General features: G+C 40.6%; 1 protein-coding gene across 4 annotated transcripts in view; it reads left to right on the top strand.

Annotated features, from left to right (window-relative positions):
* The first annotated feature begins 568 nt into the window (after nt 1–568).
* The window catches only part of robo1 (roundabout, axon guidance receptor, homolog 1 (Drosophila)), a 233,160-nt gene continuing 216,745 nt past the window's right edge, over nt 569–16,983 (top strand). For 2 of the 4 annotated variants that reach the window (XM_031297573.2, XM_031297572.2), the window contains exon 1: nt 573–839. The gene's annotated coding sequence lies outside the window, so the exon portion shown is untranslated. Of the gene's footprint in view, nt 840–16,983 lie in introns of all 4 variants that reach the window. The other 2 variants (XM_031297575.2, XM_036001487.1) reach the window with 2 other exon arrangements.

Below are 16,983 nucleotides of genomic sequence, written 5' to 3'. Positions count from 1 at the left end.
ATCAAGAGGGCTTAGCTTGATGTTTTCCTGCGCTTTATGATGACTCAGTTATTGACCCAGAGGTTAGTTGTGAAATCTATAGCTTCAAATAGTCACTGCAAAAGATTAATCTAACCTAAGTCATAGGTTTATAGACTATAGTATATATATATATAATTCTTTTTTTTTTTTTTTTTTTTTTTTTTTATTAGACCCAGTAGGAGCTTGTTTCCAGTGTTTCATGTTAGGAATCCTCTAGAAATTATTGATAATATCTTGAAACAAAGCAGAATAGAAAGATCATTCTGTGAGGAAACACTTTACTCAAAAATGTCTTGAAGTAATGTGATTTCCGTTAGTGTTTGGGATACATACATTAGAGAATTGTGTTGCCATTTGAAAGGCAATAATTGTAAGAGGCTGCTTGGCTTCAGTCTGGCAGGCGGAGGGTGATACCGGTGCCATTAGTTTAGCGCAGCTTTAGGACCCAGAGAGGCTGACGCGGCTGCTCCCTGCAGGAGAACCATGGACACATTTGTATGCGCTGGCTCTCCACCGCTGCACGAACTGCACTACTTGTATACATAACGGCACAGGATACTCTTTTTTTTCACCCTGAAGGATAAGCTTTATCAACAGACACTGCTTTGGTTTTAATTTCCAGCGCTTTGTTTCTAGAAAGAAGGATAACCAGCGTCCACTCAAGTCGCTCGATCACTAGTTGTATGCTGTACCTTTCCACGGTTTTTGTTCTCTACAAAGTGCGCTGCGAATAAAAGTTTGACGGACTCGCCGGTATGGATCACTTCTGCTTTTAAGGGACGAACACGTGCAGCAGCCTTCGCATAATTTTGGAGAGGGTAAGTTGGATTTGACTTGTCTCTCTAAAGAATGCTGCGAGTGGTGCGACGGGCTTTTCTGCAGGTGGGCAGGCTAGCTGTGCAGTGTTGTCCGTATGATTCATAAAGGCTGCACTTGTTTCAGACTATAGACACAGCTTAGACACGCCAGCTCGTATTGCATGGCGCCTTTACGCAAATCCGGAGTGGACAGACTTCTGATTTCTGTATCAGATACAGAAAATCTGATATCTGATTGAGTACATTTCATATCATGGTGCCGTAAAAACACAGTCTTCCACAGCTAGTGTTGTGTTTGACAGGTGTGTTGTTGCCTGTCAAAGCAGCCTGTTGATAGACAGGACGCTCGTGCGGCTCTGGCGGAGCTGTCCTCTTTCTGTGGTGCTGAAAGTTTCCGAACTGGCCACATGGCTTGTCGCATCACAAAAGGAACGACAAGAAATAGGCGCATGCAACATATGTTTCATAGTTACTGAAGACAAGTATGATTCAAAGGCTAAACGCTACCAGGCGATGTATCTATCATCTATCAACCTGCTGCTGATGAACGGTGTGTGCGGGGGTGATGCAGGTACATGTAAGTCAGCCAACACTGTCCACTGTCTTGCAGCACTAGATGCAGGGTCTCAGCAGGGATTGCCCCGGACAACCAGGGACGATGAATCAATACAGTTTGAATGAACACAGAAGGAATTCCAAAAAGTCCCTTCAGTGAAAATCCAGCAAGAGGCTGTGTCTCTTTTTAATTTACCGTCAACAGTCATTAGTGGTTATTGTGCGACTATGAATTATATTCAAGTTTATGTAGCAGTGTGATATTGGAAACAGCATCCCAGTCTTTTAAGGGACTGCTGGTTATTAACTTCTAACACATACTTTGCACACAATAGTGAAACATTCTACATATATGTATTTTATATTTTTCATAACTTTCCTCTTTGCCAACCAAAGTAAATCAGAAGACTTTAACATGTGTTGTCAAAGACACATCAGGTGTGAAGGGCGCTGTGTCTGGTCCCTGTCGCCAACTGTGAGGAGCCTCCTCACTGTGATTGCTAATATCAATAATCCGACTCTCTGCACTTCTCTGAGATTTACAACATGGCTGTGAGGATTTCTGTGGACACGCTGCTGCTGCTGCTGCTGCTGCTGCTGCTGTGGCATCGCTTCATATTTTCTCTTCCTGCTCATGCTCCAGACTGTGATGTAGTCAGCCCTGTGTGATATTGTCTGAGTCTTACCTGTCTTGGCGTGAGTTTGCCACTGTGGTACCTTCCAGATTGAGTCACTTTCCCAGAGAACTGAAGAACCTTTTCTTTTTTTTTAATCTTTTTTGCTCCTTCAGTTGCAGTGATGGTGGGGGGGTGCTTTGGTAGATTTTCCAATCAATGCTTTGCTTTCACTTTATATCAGAACCCCCGTTTCTGACGATTTTGCAGGGAAAACATTGCTTTGTGTTGAACTTATTTTTAGAGCTTTAAATCACTTTTTTTATTTCAAACCATAAATCATTATTATTGACAATAATACGATTAGATATTTCTAATGCAAGGCTTTCTTGTTCTAAAACTCTCTTCCTGCTATGTTACTATAATTTCCTTAAGTTATAAATTATTCTTTTTGTTTGTTTTCCATTTGTTACATTACAAAGAAAAAATTGCTTTCGAAGAATTACGTTTTGCTTCTGTGGTGCAGTCTTATCTTTTCCTTTTCACTGCACATCTGGTCTTTATGCCAGTATGTTATCATTTTCTTTGTCATGACCACATCCTGAATGTGACACATCACACTGAATCAAAATGGCACTAATTAAGTCTAAAAACTGAGATCAGATACAATACAGAAACGAATGAGAAATTAGGGTCATATTCATAGAGAATAATAGCAGAAATGAAAATCACTTTATTTGCAGCTTATTCTTGCGTTTGTGGAATGGGTGACTTTGCCCACTGTGAACTGCTGGTCACACTTCTCTGGTTGCCTGGGCAAATCTCTCTAATCCAGAGAGGCGGACCAGATATGCCTTCATGGCAAATTTGGGGCTTATAGGCAGACTTGGAATTTTGTGTGCGGCAGCCAAAGCAGAACATTAATAGATTTCATCTAACAGGATTAGTGATATTTGGAAATAAGACATGAGGCAGAAAATGAATAAGACATGAATACCCAGTGAGCAAAACTAACAACACTAACAAATGTGTGAATAAAGATTCTTTGAAAGGCACACAGACTGTCATTTTCATAAATCCCCCAGAACTGCACTGCAGAATTACAATTGTGTTTGTGAAAAGACTCATTCTCACTTGTTTAAGATTGAAAGGTATCTACAGAATGCTGCAGCCCTGCACTCTATTCCTCACACAGAAAACATTGCTGCTGTAGAAACAGAACAAAACACAGTAATAACCCTTTGTTAGTTGAAAATGATAGAGGAAGTACCCATCACTCTCGTTCATCTTCCTTCCACCCTAAATATGTTGGAATGCCCTGAGGCCGCTGACGATTGATTTCTGTTTTATTGTTTTTATTTTTCATTCCAATGCTATTCCCAATGAAATCACTGTCCTGCAAGGTTGGGTGATTGAAAAGCTCCTATTCCCTGCCGTCTGTGGCACATCCCCACAGAGCCCTGAGGCTGCGGGTCCAACAACAGGGAGATCCTGTTCCCTCTGACACCCGACCTCACATGCTAAAGGTCGAGCGCTGCTAGCTGTCGGCAGGTCTCATCATTCCCCTCGTGACACGGCCATTATGGTGCCCTCTGGATGGCATGTCAGTCACCCATGGTGGCAAGTCAATTAGTCATGTCTGGAGGGAGTTAGGGTATGTTTGCTGGTAGGGCTTTGTCATTCATCTGCAGGTGCAGGCGGATTACATTTTATATACTTACTGTATGCCATGAGGCAATGAACGGCCCAAGTATAATTACTAGCTTTTTATTTTTTTTAACAATTATTCCTCATGCAAATAATTGAATTCTTAATTTTACATCATCGTGTTTCCACTTTGCAGCATGACAAATGGAAATCACTGATTCAAAGACTCAAATGCACTGAGGACTTGGGCAGAATAATATGCTGTCAGTTAAGAAAAACCGACTTCATCATCAACATGAACAAGGAGTAGAGGATGAATGCGCTGGAGTAGAGGAGGGTGGGAAATGGGATAGAGGAGATGCTGATCAAAGGCGTGGATTAAGATATCTCCGGTTGCCTCTCAAGGAGATTCAGTGTTGTGTAAATCAAACAGACAATCTGCAGCACCACATGGAGATTAATGCTGTTAAGTACCTGGAAGATTGCTCTCCAAAAATCGTCCTAATACTGTATACTGGGCACATATAGCTTACAAATAGCTCATGTATCACTCATTTTCAAGCACGTATTCAAACTGGCAGAAATAGATCTCAAACTATGGGGATACTGATATGGCTGTTGTTTTATTAATGAGGACTATCACATATTTTCAACTGTCACATATTCCTGTTTGCTGGGCCAGTTTGGTTTGTATTTACTGTATTGACACACTGTCACGGAAGAGGAATTTGCTCTGTCCCCAAATCTGTAATGTCATACAGATGTACAGCTCCATAGAGTGTGAAATGGAAGCAATAGAAAATGGGGCTGAGACCGAACTCTATGATTTGTCTCAGGAAAACATTTTGCATTTACTGCTCCACAACTCACAGTAGCAGTCAGTGATCAGTAGCAGTCGGCACTAAGACTCTTGAGTCTCACGCCTCACTGTAACAAATATACAAAATATATAAAATATCGGAGCCAATTCTTAGCTACTTGGCACTTAGCATTAAAGGACATGTATTGTGAGTAAGCCTTTGTGATGGACTGCTGTCCTATCCAGGGGCTTGTGTTGTACACCTGCTGTAAGCTGCTTCATGCCCCTGCATCGGGTGATAAGCTCCTGGCCTGTGAGCCGCCTCAGCATGAACAAGGCTTACTTACGCTGAAAATCTTACAGACAAATGTAAATGCTCAAAAACCGTTCTGCTGATGCAAAAAGCATTTCGATGTTCACTGTCAATCTCAAGATGCTTAAGAGATTTTTAGTTTTCGATTAGGTCAAAGGTTAAATTCAAACTGAAGTTAAAAATAATTTATTCTAAAAGAGAAAACAATGTAATCACCAAAAAGATAAAATCAATGTTGTGCTGTGATATGGCCCCCTATGTTGGCATCCATAATTAGTTTGGTGCTGAATGGTTCCCCTGTGTCCTGATTGAAATCAGAGTAACAGTCCTAGTGCTGAGGTTAAAGGACCACAGGTTGCAGTGAGTTTTTGACAGTCTGGTCATTTGCCATCACTAGATCCATGAAAAAGAAATGGCTAATGCTAGCCAGACAACCCCTCCTTTCTATAGCGTGGGAACAGCATCACACTGGGTGTGCAGAAGCTGCCAACTCAGAAGGTCTTGAAATATTGTTCATGAAATGTAAGTGGGAACCAATGCTAATGTTAGAAAGCTAATCTAGCTTTCACTCATTTCTCTTTTTCAAGTGGAGAGCTAGTTAGCTTTTAGCTTGCCAGCTATGTGCTGCTACAAAATGGAAGAAAAAAACTTCTTGGATCACTGTTTGTAGACTATACAGAGCTATGACGTCTCCTAGCAATGGGCAGAGATGGAAAGTAACGAAGTACAAATACTTTGTTACTGTACTCAAGTAGATTTTTTAGATATTTTTACTTTACTATTTATTTTTGTGCCGACTTTTTACTTTTACTCCTTACATTTTTAACACGAATATCGGTATCTCTCCTTACATTTTACAAAATTGGCTCGTTACTTTAGTTTCAAATAATTTCAATGGAGTTACCGTTATTATTTTTCGTGTCATCAATACCGAATTCAATCTAATTGGATGGGAACATACGTTGCACTTGACGCACCACTACAAGACGACTCGACAGATTGGGCGCCATTCATTCGCAGCTAATCATTGTGGCTTGATGGCGGTAACGGCCATCTAGTGGTTGTTAGTTGTAACTCTGCGTATGGGGAACTTCTTAATTAATGTCTGTTTAGTAATTCATATTTTATCCTTTATTTTCTTTCCAGAAGCCATATTTGAGCACACACACATACATGTAGATTCCTTTAAATGTTAAGGGGAAGATTAAAAAAGAGAAACTGAATCAGTGAATTCTCACAGAATCACAACTGAATTCATATCTTTCTACTCAGTCAGAATCTTATTAACCTGGGGTCTCAGTCTCTGTCACAATAATCATATATGTCATGTTTTAGGCCTATTGGCGGACATCCATTTAAAATGTAGCCAATGGCATATAAAGCGCCTTTTCTCCATGTCCACTGAAGTTTCTCAGCTTGAACTCTGGTAACATTAGTGTGGTCCAGGTAGCTTGTCATTCACAAGGCTAATTTTACTTTTATATGTTAAGTACATTTCCAAGCCTGTACTTTGTTACTTTTACTTGAGTAAAGAAGTTAAATCGGTACTTCTACTTTTACCAGAGTATTTTTAACACAAGTATCTGTACTTGTACTTCAGTACGGGAAGTGAGTACTTTTGCCATCTCTGGCAACGGGTTAAGACTTGAAAATGTCAGTCAACGCCACCCAAAAGCCTGAGGCTTAGATGGTTTTATTCTCTTCTGAGAATTGAAAGAATCTGCTGCAGTTTCGTCATTGTTTAGATTTTCTTACACAAAAAGTGAGGAGTTTAACTAAAAAAGTTGAAATGTGTTTATTGCACTTTAAACATCCTGTTCCATCCACACCTTAAATATTAGATAGATCAAAACATCACAGTATGTGCAGTATCAAGATTAAATTTCATGCACTGCAACTTGTTGTGATGGTCACTCTATATAACAGTCTGGGCATCCTCTACAACCTGGTGTTGGGTGGGATGTCTGTGGTCTATTATTTTGTGTTTCTTCTTGCTGTAGGGTGCTGCATTATTTAACAGGTTTTAAAGTCATAAAACAGCTTGGATCCCAGTGGGAGGCACTGAGCTGTAACTGGGGTGTTTTTCATTCCCCAGGTTTTTAAAGTGTCTTTTGGGACTGTCCTGTACTTGGAGGCAGTTTGAAATGTGGGAATGTGGCAGCAAAGGGCTACTGATGGACACATGTGTTTAGCCAAGCATTGTCTTTCCCGTTTTTCTTTGTCTCCCTCTGGCTTCTCCTACTCCAGCTCTCCCTTCTCCCCTTCAAGTTCTTCTGATATCACTGATCCCTATTTAACTACTCGAGCTATTTTGCTTGGGATGAGAGTCCCTCAATCTCCAGTCTTGACATGTGCTCCATGTTACCTGTAACATGCATGATATCATGATTAATGTGCCTTTTATGGTGCAAGAAAATGACGAGACTGGATAAGTAATCATTCAAGAACACAAAAACACACGGCAAGGTCACTTCTGCAGTGTGTCCGTGTAAGCTTGGATTCAGCAGGCCGGCTGTTATTTGCAGTATCTTTCAACATAGTGGCAAAGTTTGTGCATGCTCAGCAGAGAGTCAATGTTTGATGTCAATACCCAATTCCAAATGGGATGAGGAAGAGTACACAGTTGGCTGGTGTGTATCGTCTCTGTCTCAGATGTCTGCGCTGTTCTAATTTTGTTACAATGTCAAATGTTGTCTGTGTATATGTGCACGTTAATTTGTATGATGTTTCTAAAAATCCTATAGCATACACAAATGTAAATAATCTGTCATCAACGTTGGTCCAAAACATAACCGCAATTCACAAAACGCAACAGCAAAACAGAAAACAATACAATTCACAATTTTTGTGTTTTGCCCTTCACGGCCACCGTAGTCAGCAGTGAGAATGCATAAGTCTAAATCTATTTTTGTGTGCCTATGCAGGGGTTGATGCATAGACTGTAAAAGTAAAGTTTTTATTAGGTATTTGATGCTATAAAAATGGGACAAAACGTTATTATTGACAGCTGTGATTGGTTGAGCGGGTGTATTGTCGGGACTTTGATACTGCGACTCCACCGCCCAATCACTAATGCGCAGACTCTGGCTCCAAAATTACAAGATGGCAGCGCCCGTATTGGGGATATTTTGGCTTCGTTTTTGTACAGTGGAAGGAAGTAGAGACACGTCGTCCATTTTATATACAGACTATGTGCCTAGGCGAGTCTTTGTAGTGTGCCATTTAAAGTGTTTGCAGTCTGTGGTATCAGTGGTAACTCACAACAGAGGCCAGGTCATCAGTAAAGGAGCACATCATCTTCTCTAGGGCCCTGGAGGCAATGGCAGTAGATGTCCCCTTTGAGGCAGCTGAAAACAAAGCATCAAATGTGCAGCATAGCATTAAACCAGGTAAACAGATACATGTATTAACCTGTGTAATAGATATAGTGAAATGTGCTCTCTTCTAGTCCACTCTAAATCAATGGTCATTATGTTTCCTGGTCTGGTGTGTGAAGAGCCTATTTCTCCCCATGTGTGTACATGTACTCTGTGCAATAGTTGCTTTGCTTAATGATGGGCTGGCGTGGCCCTGTGGACATCGTTTGTCCCCTTTGATTACGTGGAGGTAGAGATTATTACTCATAGTAAGGGACGGGGGAATAGCCCTCTGCCGCCCCCCTTCCCTGAGGCCTACTGCTCTTAGCATTGATGTGGGAGGATGTGCAGAAAACAGATGCTACCCCATGATTTCTGAGTGTTTGTACTAATGATGAGCTCCACTGGGCTATGTTTCAACCCTTTTAATGGTGGTTCAGCCTGATTTAAAGTCAGATTTTATGGATGGAGCAGTGGGTTCCAATCCTGCTAATCACCGAGGGCCTTACTAAAGCTCTTTTATACAGCGTGACTGTATTTCTTTACACTGCAGTCCTTATGAGGAGTTCAGGGCAAGCCTGCCTCCCAGCCTCACATCAGGTCTGACACTGTTTGCTTTAGAAACAAACCAGTTGTTTCTTCCTATTCCTGCAAATTGTGTATACTTCATACATGATTATCTTCCAAAACATAGCACAATGTTTTAGATTGGTCTCCTTTCTGCCAGGCAGCCATTGAACGACATTTATTTCACTGCAATATGAAAATTAAGTTGCAGAGAGATTTTCTGAGACAGGTAATCAATCACATTTTTCCGCCCGGATAGCATTCCTTATTGTAAAGTCGAATTGCAAGCACTTTGAAAACGTCTCTTTGTTGTTGCATTCAAGGATGCTGGAACATTTCAGATTTTGAGAGTTAGCTGACATTGCACTGACAAGCTATGTTGTCCTAAAATCACACCCAGGAGAGAAACAATGAGCAAATATCCAGTTATTGAGACTCGTGAGTATTTTGTCATTAAGCATTCCAAAAATGTCCTTTGTCACTGCTACATTATCACACAAAAATAAGGTAATTTAAAGACCTTCTAGAAATAGCTGATACTAAGGCCAAATACTTCCTAAAACTTGTTCTCTTTTACCTCAGACATCTCAATGATATCACCAAGGCACACAAGGATACCCCAAATATTGTGTGTTCTTAGCATGGATATTGATATCAAGGGTGATACTGGTGTCTTTTTACTCCTCCTCGTCCCATGTGCGTGTCTATCCTGCCAGTGTTTAAGTGTAGGACGGGATGTGTCCCGGAGGCTGGTTCTAATTCCCAGTGGTGTCCATCAGACCCCTGTCCCTCGAAGCTCTGACAGAAGGAGCTATTATTTTCTCATCGCCCTGGTGGCCCGTGTCCCCTGGGAGAGGCCTCCCCACGTGACTGACAGCTCCGTAAACACAGCCAGCCCCGGGGTGACGGAGTGAGAGCTCACCACTGTGACGCCCTTGCTCCGCCTTTTCTCCCCACCCCTCCCTGGACTTCTCATCTGTGTCTCTCCATCATGACCTGCTCCACCCTCAGCCTCCTCACATTACCTTCACCTGGCGGGGTCACTTGCAAGCAGCTGACCAAGAAACAACAACCCCCAACACCCTAATACTTTTGTCATCCATTATATTCAGCCAAACCTCTATTTCTCCCTGTGATATTTTCAATATTTTTTTAGATGCACTCTATTAGGTCCTTTAATGCAGTATCATAACAACATAGCAGAGATTGCAGGGGCTAGCCCAGCTCCTCTGTGTGTGTGTGTGTGTGTGTGTGTGTGTCAGTAAGTCTAACTCCTATGTAACTAAGACAGATGACTGTGTCAAGGTTTCTTCCCCACAGGGCTGGGAGAGTAGTTCTCCTCCCAAGCTTCTCGGCTGCCTCCACTTTGCGGGCATGGCTGGGCCATGCTGCTTATTGAAATGACCTAATGTAGATTCAGGATCAGCAGCCAGGGCATCCATCTACATCAGGGTGCAGGAGACAGGAATACCCTCCGAGTCTGTCTGTTAGTTTGTGTGTCTGTGTTTGTCTGTGTGTACATGTGCTCCTTCATGTCTGTGTGTATGTGAGTGAGTGTTCAGGAGCACTTGTGTAAATCTTATTGGATTCTTTTTTCTTACTTTTTTGTTTTGTTGTGTGGAAGTCATGAAAAAAATCAAGTGAAAAATTGAGCAGGAAATTTGTACACATGCTAGATAAAGTCTTATGTTGGGCTTTTCTTTATAAACAAACCATTAATGGAAATAAATGTTTATTTTTAAACAGTTTATTTTTGACGATTTATTTTTGCTTAACTGTTGATTAAAACAATAGATTTTGGCGTCTATTCCAAGCTGCTCCAACTGCAGGTAAACTGACAGTCTATGAACAAACTAAATAGTACTTACTAAAAAATAACAAAATAAACCAATACCATGAAAGCAATAAATCCAACTGGGCGATGGTCTGAGAAGGAAGCATGCATGTGTCATATCTGCTGAAGTCCATTATTCAAGATCAAATCTAATGTAAGGGTAACTACACATATTAGAACAGGAGCTTAACACTGACTTTTCATTCAGTGTGTCAATTACTTTTAATTATAGTAACATTCATCTTTTTGCTTTGTATTATGGGTTTGTTTTCCATTGTTTTCCAACAACTCTTGTCCACCCACCTTTTTTTCACTCCTCGACGCAACGGCCCGGGTTCGACTCCGACCTGCGGCCCTTTGCTGCATGTCGTTCCCCCCTCTCTCTCCCCTTTCATGTCTTCAGCTGTCCTGTCAATTAAAGGCCTAAAAATGCCCAAAAAATAATCTTTAAAAATAAAATAAAAAATATGGCAATGTTGTGTTGCTGATCTTCTTATAATGCATAAACACCTCTTCAATTTAACAAAAAGTAACTTTTGTTAAAAGGTGTGCCTGATTTCACATCTGTGTACTGTAACTCTGTTTGAGTTCAATCTTTACCTCTAACTCACATCATCTGGTCTCTTCCTTAACTTCCAGCAGCTGATGCTAAATGAAACGATGCTCCACCTAACTCAACAACAAGTCTGATCTCCTAACCTTTTGGTAAAGCCCTACATCTAATATGAGGGCATTTGTTTGATTCTCTGACCATTCCATCCTCAGGACAGTATGTTGTTCAGTTGTGTTCAGCATGTTGAGTATTTCTGAATATCTGATTCCAAGAGTAATGTTAGTTTGTATCATATGCTTTTATATACCTATCAGCTATTGCCTTTGAGCTTCTGTAGCTCCACTACTAGCAATCTAAAGAGACCGCAGAAAGATTAATCTGTCAGATTTTGAATTTAGATTCCTTAAGTGGCAGGCTGGCTAGAATTGTCACTGTAGTACAAAGGCTCTTGATTAGATCTGATAAAAATAGTTTCCGATGTTTTTACTTTTAGTAATTTCCCCTATTTACTTTACCTACTGTAGGATCATGCTAGACCTCCACAGATAGAGGCATGTTGTGCTTTCAGACAGACAAAATCCTACGTGTTGTATCTTAAATGGTCGTTCTATGAATAGTAACACCTGCACTTCTCTTGGATGTCATGGATGGCTCTCTCTCATCACTTTGTGTTCCAACAACTTCAGTGATGATAATCCTTTACCTTTCGTGACCCCAAAGTACTCAAGCGCACTCAGTAAAGCTTTGATAGAGGAGCATCTATAACTCGAGCGTTGCCAAGGTATCGTGAGCAATTAATTTCATTAAGGACAGATGTTGTGACAGTCGGTGAATATTCACCACCGTGTATTTCAGGCTTCAAACACTAGGTGCCATGTTAAGTATGTTTTAAATGGCTATAAATAGCTATAACTGTAGGCAGTATAATAGTTTCAACATTTTTTTACCCACAGGTTTCTCAAAATTCCGCTTAGGAAATGAGAGTATGGTGTTAAAAAGACAAACATGCCTGATGTTTTGAGTAGTATTGATGCATTTCACCTGTCTTACTCGTTTGTCACAGCTTTATGGTTCCGCCTGTGTTTTCCTGTTATGATTTTACACGTTTGCTTTGTTGTCATTTTAATGGATAATTTAACATCTGGCCAAGGGACAACATTTAAAAATGATCCACTTTGCTAACACTGGCACATCCACAGTGATGTTGATCAATGTGCATTGTTCCTGTCGGAAAAAAAATTAAACAAACAAGATAAAATGTGTTAATTAGTGAGCTTCAGAGGTTGGTAGGCTTTGTTACATTCAGAACCAGGCTAGCTGTTTCTCGCTTTCCAGTTTTCATGCCATGCTAACTTTACAGCTACATATTTTTCATACAGATATGAAAGTTGTAACAATCTTCTCATCTTAACTCTCAGCAAGAAAGTGAATAAGCATATTTTCCAAAATGTCAAACTATTCTTTGAGATGTACAAACTGAAAAAGGACAAGTTTTGCAACGTTGAAATCCCATGTTTTGTCTGCACCATAACTTAGTTTAGTTTATTTCAATCAATCAATCAATCACATAAATACACAACATCACTTATATAACATAAATGGTAAAAAAACAAAAACAAAGTGTGACCTCAGTTCATGCAGTGTCATCTTAACTCGTTTATAATCAATACTGATCGAAAAGGTGTAGGTTGAAGCATTTGCTTGTTACACCTACCCTTTTTACATTCTATTTTAGGTTTATCTTAGGTCCCTCAGGAGCTAACTCTCTCCTGATATCTTATTAATGGAGGGGTACATACAGTATGATTCTTTTGACGCCTCTGTCCTTATATGCTCTCAAATTATAAAACCGAGTGGAGATTCCAGTGTTTGTTCAGCATGCGTGTTAGTGTGTTAGTACGGTGTGGGCGTTACCCGCTCGGTAGAGTACAAGACTCACGGTAACAAGGACATCAGGAGGCTGTACTACTGTTCTGCTCTCTCTGATTTATTCCCACATCCTGACAACAAATTAACGTGGGTGCCCCTTGCATTAATAACAAAACTGGCCTTGTAGCCATGCAATACTGTAATGAGCCACTTTATGTTAATGCAGCTTCGTGGAGACTGTGAGTGCAAAGTTAATTCTACAAAGTGTGAAAGTCCTCTGCCACACAATGAATATTCAGCTCTGTGTTCTCTCTGTTTGCCTGCCACAGTCAACATAAATATAGAGGGAGGAATCTGTAAAATGGCCTTTTTGTAAGCGTTTGTAAACAGTCACTAAGGCGGAGCTGTTTGGGTGACAGGCTCTGTAATTGCCAATTTGACTTGGCTGGTAGTATCATTTCATGCAACAAAGACAGGAAGGATTGGAAGAGAGGAAAATGATATTTTGGCAAAAGACCATGAGTGTTCAGTGGTAGGAAGAATGTTACCTTGAGCACTTTCACATATGAAGAATCTCAGAAAAACACAACAAAATCACTTTTAATTGGCTAAGGGGAAAGGGAGGCAGTGATCCCTGCCTGTCAATGTGTGAATACTCTAATTAACTACAACCTTGGAGTATTGTAATCTCTGGATTTTGAGGTATCATAATGTATTAACTTTAATTAAGCTTGTGAGCGATGCGAGCTAATTAGATGACTGTGCTTATTTGTAATCTGGATAATATGAATACATTTTACACAAGCTCAAATCAGTCTGTCTTGCTAATTACAGTGTGCGTGGTAGCTCTAATTGGTGATTGTGTGTCTGCCTGTGGATGATACACTATAGCTGCTGCTCCTATCTGGGCGCCTGGCTTAGGCTAATGTGATGAAATCCTCATGGAGAGATGATGTGCTCTGTTGAAGGCTGACAGTCCCGAGGAGGAGGGCTCACCATGTTTGTTGAACCTCGTACATGTTCGGGACCAGTGCTCCTGTCTGTCAGCACAGCGACAGTACAAACCCACTGTGTTCTCATTATCTACCTGAGTTTTTTTCTTTCTTTGCTGCTCGCTGGCGATCTTTGCAGCTACAGCTGTTTATCCCTGTATAGTTCCCATGTCTCATATCACACATTTGATCCTTGTCTGCTGTTTGCTGGAGCATGAAAGTCTACCACTATGAGTTGTCGGGCTAGTGGTTGGAATGTTGCAAAGTGAAGGAAGAACTGAACCATTTTAGCTTTGATTTGAACTAGTCTATCTCCTGATATACACAGTATCGCTTGAACGATATTTTGAGACCAGTGCCTGTTTTTGGCTCAAATTTAAAACGCGGACCTAAGTGAAAGATAAAAGTAAAAAATCCTTTACTTTTACTCCTATTCGCAAGTTTAGGAATACAATTTCGATGGACCCCTTCCTTGTTTCTTATTGGCTATTCCTGCTCTAAGCATGCATGTGACTTACCATGTGATCACATACAGTAAGAACTACCTCTCCTACACTTTGCTGTAAGCAGGAGTACGTCATTTGATAAATGTGTCTCGTTCTTCACTTTTAGTGAAATGTTTGCTCCAAGGCTGGCTCTGTAGAGCAAGTTTGATAAATACAGACCCAGAGTTGTATTGCAATAATAGCTTTACAATGTTGTATTATAGCAGAGTGTGTTGTGTTATAGTAGATCCTTGAGTGAATAATCGTTTGTTCTACCTCTTCTTGCAGAATTAGCTGTCTTACATCACACTGCTCTGATGACAACCAGGTTCACTTTAACTGTAAAGATAAATAGTACCATATATTTTACTACACACAGGCAATAAGAGGTATGTCAGATTATAAACTAGCGAGAGAACATACAGTGGAAGAACCCTAAGGAGAAAAAATATGCCTGTGGCCCAATTTGAAACCGATGCCTGCAGTCATGTTGTCTTCAGTCTGTCTGTGTTTCTATATTCTGTTTTTTCAGCTCGAGGCGTTCTCTGACAGCTGTGCTGAAATGAGCTCCTCACAGTTGAAAATAGGCTCATGTGAAGTCAAAACAGACTTGCACAACACTAGAGAACTGCCAGCTGCAATCAAACGTCACATTGAATAGACAAATAAGCAAAACAAGCTGTTAGTATGATCTGTACACAGACTGTAAATGCAGAGGATGCCCAGGCGGTATCTGTCACATAACCCTCCTCTGGAAGCCTTACCTATTTGAAAAGGAGGTTAAAGAGAGCAGGTTAAAATTCATAAGGGCATATGGGAGGCAGAGGGAGATTGCCAGCCACTGTCGCTTACAGTGAATGAAGCCTCTGCTACTCCTGTCCTCCAGAAAGTGCATCTGAAACACACTATTAACTTTCCCATTGCTGATGTCACTTTTTATTGCCCCTTGGTTTCAGGTCTTTCCGAGTTGGCAGGCTCTGCTGCACTGCCTTCCAAAGCCAGATATATGCTTGTGTCAGAGCACAGAAATACAGCAATGATGAAGGTATTATTCTGAGGATTTAATTTGCCAGAGTGGGTTGGTAAAGTGCACCCTTTTGGCGATTAACGCAAAAAGGCTGCTGTGCTGTGCTTGGGGAAAATCTTCCTGTGTCTAGCTTCTGTTTAGAAAATCTTGCTGCTGTGCATTGCAACAAAATGCACATTTACACACCAAAGCTGCACTAGTATGTTAAAGAATTTAGCATTGAAAGTGGGATATAATATATCTTCATTATCCTTGGAATGAAATGAGGGGTCAGTAAAATGTTTTGATCAGTTTCTCTATATATTTTCAATTACATCCCCTCAGTATGTTTTAGAGCTTGTTATATGGTGGCCTTGACATATTTTAAAGCCCAGTAAGTTAGGAAAGGGGACAATGGAGTATCTATATGAATCAAACTTTATTCATATAGCACCTTTCAAACATAACAAACAAAGTGCTGTACGGTGAGAGACAAACAGATACAATTCACACAAAGACAAAAAAAGTAAAATATATAAAACAATAAACTGTTATAAATATATATATGCATGTAAAAAAGTATAAACGCTAAATATAAGTATAAACAGTAAAAAAATTACAAGACATTAAGTGAAAGCCAGAATAAATAAGTAGGGTTTTAGTCTACGTTCAAAGTTATCAATATTTCCAGTTCCTCTCAGATCCTCCGGCAGGCTCCAAAGTATACGCAGGAACAAGGGCAGTGATACCTTGAGAATGAAAAATAAGTGTTTGAGTCCAAGTCTTGGAAAATACCTCCAAGCTCAGCTTCCTCCAGCTGATGGTGTAGGTGAGATTGAGTAATGAGATGGACCAGTTTATAGGATAAGGTTCATCAATTAGAACTACGCACAGAGACATATTGCTTTATGTCAGATAATCTACTTAAGCGTGATTCATTACAACTATTATTAATGAGAAATTAGTAATGACAAGAGGTCTCTGATTGTACCATGAGGGCTTAAACCAACCGCCGTGGGACCTGGCATTGCTTGGCATATGGCACAGGGTAAAACGTGTGCCACTTTTGTGCAGGCTACAATAGTGAGTGGTATTTGAACATACGCATGCTGCATTGTGCACGGGTAATTAACATTGCATAATCTACCTGCTTACAAAGCAACTTTTGTAATTAGAGTTATGATTGCTGCAGGATAATGACAGTGATTCTACACCCGATAATGACTGTTGTGCTCTTGGCAGTTGCTGCATCAGTTTGTGCAGCAGACTTCTGACATATGGGACACAAAAGGACACAATAGCCAGGCTGACCGCCTTTGTTCCCACTCACGCAGACCCAATGACTGCAGACAAATTGTGCTGTACGCCTTCCAAATGATGCCGACCCAGGGAAAATGGTTCAGACACATGAGAATGGGACTATAATGTAAAAAAACCTTGGCTACCTGGAAGCTCGTGGACTGTGAAACTGAGCTCGGACACAGAACCTACAGCTGCCTGGTGCTCTCTGACTGCAATACTCCTGTTTCATAGGGAGGCATTTCTTACTGGGAA

Source organism: Sander lucioperca, chromosome 5 (genome assembly GCF_008315115.2).
Source record: "Sander lucioperca isolate FBNREF2018 chromosome 5, SLUC_FBN_1.2, whole genome shotgun sequence".
NCBI lineage: Eukaryota > Metazoa > Chordata > Actinopteri > Perciformes > Percidae > Sander > Sander lucioperca.
The sequence above is the reverse complement of the archived record's forward strand: the minus strand, read 5'-3'. Positions and strand labels throughout refer to the sequence as shown.